Genomic DNA, 5,574 nt, shown 5'->3' with positions numbered 1-5,574 from the left:
CATCTACCCATCATCATAATCTCTGAAAAGAAACTCAATCTCATGCTCTAATAGAAATTTCTCCCTCATACTGGGATTGAGCGTGAGTCTCATAAAACGAAAGACTAGGTCTCTATCAGTTATTTCTCCAGCGGGTCTAAAAGAAGTCAGAAGCTAAGGGCTAATTAACTTCAACTTGGGATTTATCTGGTGAGACCACAAAATTGTGGTCTTACCAGTTAATCCTGGAATGTAGTTAGCACTTAGGTTCCAACTTCTTTTAAAGCCTTTGGTTACACGACATAGTCTTACATATGATAAGGCTCCCTATCGAAATTTAGATGCAAATGTATAAACATGTATTATAACAAACAAAGTGGGGCATTTCATATAGCAAACAAAGCAGGAAAAGGAAGAGAAGATGGATTGACTAACTAAAAAATTTTGCTGGTATAAATTGGCATAGAAAGACCATAAACAGATAAGAGTGGAATGATATGTCTGAGGCTTTTGTCGTGCATTGGACTAGCAATGGCTAATGATGATGATGATGAAACTGGTGATGTACATCATCTTTATTAGCCATAGGTAATACATTGCAGGACAAAGCCCTCCTACATATCCATCGACTAGCCTCAATGCCAGGCTATACCAGCAAATTTTCTTATCTCTTCAATCCTTCGTTGTCTTTTCTTTTCCCTGGTTTATTTGCTATCTGAAGGGACCAATTCTGTAATTTCAAATGTCCATATAGTATCTGTCATTCGCATCACTATTGTCATTAGTACTGTACAAGGGTTTTGGCCTTAACAAAGGGCTCATCAGGTGGGTTTTGCCTGATTCTACTTTCAAGGAAAATAGTTGCAGTCTTGGTTCCCACGACCCTCCTCACCTTTCTTTATTTCATCTCAAAGCTGAACGAAAACCTCAGATCTAAAATGCCAGTGCAAATGATTCTTGATTGGACATACCATACTACAAGAAGTCAAACTTGTTTCTTCTACATTCCTTCACCTAATAAAGAAACAGTACAAGTGAATCTTTGTCAAGGAAGAATGCATACAAGAACAAGTGTGGCTTCTTTCTCAGCTTTCATCTTGTAGACTAATATCTTTCGATCTGGAAAGTCGGAATCCACTTGGCATTAACTGCCTGTATTTCAATGGGTCTTAATCCAGATGGTTGCCATACTCTACCCAGGAACTTATGCACCACTATTCCAGTGCAAAGGAATATCTCCAAGGGACACAGCATACTAGAAAAAGTTGAGCCCTTGGACTCATAGTATCCTGCTTTTCCAACTATGGTTGTAGCTTAGCTAATAATAATAATAATAATAATAATAATAATAATAATAATAATAATGTCAGTATTGGAAAAATTAATTTTGCTATGGTTGCTGTCTCATAGGTCCTAAATTTTTATTATTATTAGTATTGCATTTTTTATCTTTTTTTAAATGTCATAAGTGAAACAACACAGTACTCCTATTTTAACTGTATATTATTTTGATGAAATAAAGATTATATATATATATAATATATATATATATATATATATATATATATATATATATATATACATTTATATATATATATATATATATATATATATATATATATATATATATATATATATATATATATATATATATGCACACATTTAAGTTTAATAAGTTACTTCCCTTTTCTTCTTCAATAAAATAAAAATGTCCATCATCCCCATCTTTTTTCTTGGAGAATTTCCCCAGTCTTTTCTGAAGTCTGATCGTAGAAATATCTCACTGTTTTCCCCCGGTTGGGGGGGGGGATTCGGGCTAATTAGGAGTTGGCTGGGGCCCCCAGGGGGGGGGGGGGGATTGCACACGTGTGTCTCTAGCTTTGGAAGAGAACAAAGATGAGGGGAATTTATTATTATTATTATTATTATTATTATTATTATTATTATTATTATTTATTTATTTTTATTATTATTCAATGTACGTCCTTTAATGGAATAGCCAAATTATACCTTGCCTGGTGAATGTCACACTGGCATTCGAGTCCCGCGCAAACTTGTTAGTTCCTATGGTCGCCGCAACCTCACCATCCATGTGAGCTAAGATGGGGGTTTTAGGGGAGCCTATAGATCTACCGGTTGAGCCATCAGCCGCCATTGCCTGGCCCTCCCTGGTCCAATTATTTATGAATTTAGGTTGATGGGAATACGTGTCTGGGCACTCCTACTAGGTTGGTTTGCTTTGAGCGATCAGACTAACGTCTTCCACCATCACCAATCCGTAGTGGCTAGCTTGGTGATGAAAACTGGCCAAAGCCCAGACATGAATAAGGACATGTCTGGGGCCTTTGTCCTGCAGTGGACTAGAAACGGCTGCATTTATTTTTTTGACTTCTCACAGAATTTGCAATTTTATTAATCGAACATTTTCGTAATCAGGTATATTAAGAGTTGCATTTGAATCACATTATTATACAACTGGTTCAGTGACTTCGCATATTTCGCCAGAAATCACCATAAAATATCAAATATTCGTTGAGAGAGAGAGAGAGAGAGAGAGAGATTTTACCTGGCCATTTGGTAGTAGGTTGGTCAGGGCACCGGCCGCCCTTTGATATACTACCACTAGAGAGTTATGGGGTCCTTTGACTGACCAGACAGTACTACATTGGATTTGGATCCTTCCCTCTGGTTGCGGTTCACTTTCCCTTTGACTACACAGACACCAAATAGTCTGGCCTATTCTTTACAGATTCCCCTCTGTCCTCATACACCTGACAACACTGAGATTACCAAACAATTCTTCTTCACCCAAAAGGGGTTAACTACAGCACTGTAATTGTTATGTTGCAACTTTCCTCTTGGGTAGGATAGAAGAGACTCTTTAGCTATGGTCAGCAGCTCTTCGAGGAGAAGGACACTCCAAAATCAAACCATTGTTCTCTAGTCTTGGGCAGTGGCGTAGCTAAGGGTAGGCACTTGCCCACCCACTGCCCACGGCCTCACTAAGGCCTCTCCATTGAGGAAATATGTTCACATATGGTAAATGATTTCCCCAGCAGGAATATGCCTCATGATTTAAAAACGCTGAGAAGTGATAGAATGATATTGATAGTGTAGTAAAGTGTTATCAGTTGTGCATATGTCTTATGGCAATACGTTTACTTTTTAGGGATAGATATTCCTTTTCGTTTTGCGTGATCGTTTTTATATCCGAAATGGAGAAGAAATGCTAGTGAATATTCACACATGAACTCTTACAACCATAAAATGTTTTGCATTTGTGTAAATATATATATTTACACAAAAAAATGATATATATATATATAAGCATATATATATATATATATATATATATATATATATATATATATATATATATTTATATGTGTGTGTCTGTTTATACCGCCTTTATACAATGCATATGTAAGTGTATGGTATTTTATATATACATATGAATGTGTTATACATATATGTATGTATATGTATATGTATATATATATATATATATATATATATATATATATATATATATATATATATCAGTCGGAGGTGTTGGGGGAGGATTGGACTGGATTGGTGATAGGAAATTAGCAGACCTAAGTTATGCTGATGGCGCTGTCCTTATTAGCAGAACACTACAGGATTTGCAATGGTTGCTTACCAGAATGCATGAAATATCACACGAGGTTGGGTTCAAGACAAGTAGAAGAAAGACAGAGACGATGAGAACGGAGTATGCAATAGAAGATGAAATATCATTGGAAGGAGAGAGGATTAATGTGGTAGAATCTTTCAAGTATTTAGGAACTATGATCAATACAGGGTCTTTAAAATTAGTTTAGTGCAAGATTGAAAAATCAGACAATGGCTAGGCTGAGTAAAATTTTTGAAATCAAATCTCGTGAAATTTCAGACTATACATCAGTTTAGTGAGATCGGTGTTAGTGTACAGACACGAGATATGATATGACAATGAAACAATTTCCAATAGACTTAGTAGATTTGAGAACAAAGCCATCCGAAGGATATTGGGAGTTAAATGGCAGGACAGGATTAGAAATAAAACTATGAGAGGTTACTCGAGCGCCATATGTGGATGAGATCATGATGAGGGGTAGATGGAGATGGTTTGGACATGCTCTTCGCACTCTCCAAGAGAGATTAGTTTACCAAACGCTTAGCTGGGCTTCCCAAGGTACGAGAAGAGTTGGAAGACCCAGGCCTACATGGCTGAGGATTATGAAGCGTGAAGTAGGAGATGATCAACGGAAAGGTACCTCATTAAAAGCTCAAGATAGAGACGACTGGTGAAATCTAACGAGGCCCTTTGCGTCAATAGGTGTAGGAGGAGATGATGATGGTGGTGATGATATCTATAAATATATATATATATATATATATATATATATATATATATATATATATATATATATATATATATATATATATATATATATATATATACAGTATGTGTGTGTTTGTATTAACACCTTCATGCTTCGCCATTAGTCCACTAAAGAACATAGGCCTCAGATGTGCTTTTCCACTCACGTCTGTTTATGGTCTTCCTATGCAGGTTTATACCAGCAAATTTTCTTAGTTCATACCCATTCTGTTATTCCTAATGTCCATCTATTATATGTCCTTCTCATTATATGCCCTGCCCATGTCCATTTCTTAAATGTTGTTAGAATAACTTTAATTTAGTTTGGTCACGTAACTATGTTGCTATCTCTTCTATCTCCTTGTGTTAAGGTTATTCCCAGCATCCTTTTTACCATAGCTCTTTGGGTTGTAACTAGGTTATTTTCCAAGCCTTTAGTAAGGCTACACGTTCCTGATGTTTTTATATACTGTATATGTATATATGTATGCATATTTACATATAAATATCATATGGACGAATTCTCACATATTCCAGATTCCCAAGTTTTTCTGTGATGCTAAAATGAATTCAGACTAATCAATCAATCCGGAATTGTGTGCCAAGATATGCGTCTGCTGAATTTCGCTACATTTATCCATCGTGCCATTATCAATATCATTTTTTCCCTGCTTCATCTTAATCACATTCGATTAAGAATTATTTTGAGCTAATTTCAGTGCGCTTACTCTTTCAGAAATTTGTTCATTTTTTTATTAGATTTACTACAGTCAGCTAACCTTGACTCGGCAAAAGCTGTATATTTGATTGAAACTAACAGTTCAGCTTGAAGAGATGCGCTCTGGTCAATCTGGTTTCGATGCTTTGTGGGATGAGGTGAAGAGTTCAACAGCTCTTCGATTTAATACTTCAGAGAGTAGACCATCAAGGAAACGTAGGATTTCTACAAAACTGCGTGAGTTTGTAGTTGGTGATTCTATTGGTAAACAGTCAGGGAGCACACTTTGACTTCATCGTTGTGGATTCAGCACGAATCCACTTTTCTGCCCTATTGTACCTATGTTGTAAGAAGTGAAAAACATTACATTCACTTAACTCTCAAAGTACGGAATTCTTATCTCTCGAGAAACTGTGTTGGTTTATTCATGTCTATTATGCTCACACGGATGATGTCAAACATCAGCTGTTCTCTGCAAGACGCATGCTAGAAA

The sequence above is a fragment of the Palaemon carinicauda genome, unplaced genomic scaffold, assembly GCF_036898095.1.
Source record: "Palaemon carinicauda isolate YSFRI2023 unplaced genomic scaffold, ASM3689809v2 scaffold151, whole genome shotgun sequence".
Lineage (NCBI taxonomy): Eukaryota > Metazoa > Arthropoda > Malacostraca > Decapoda > Palaemonidae > Palaemon > Palaemon carinicauda.
The sequence above is the reverse complement of the archived record's forward strand: the minus strand, read 5'-3'. Positions refer to the sequence as shown.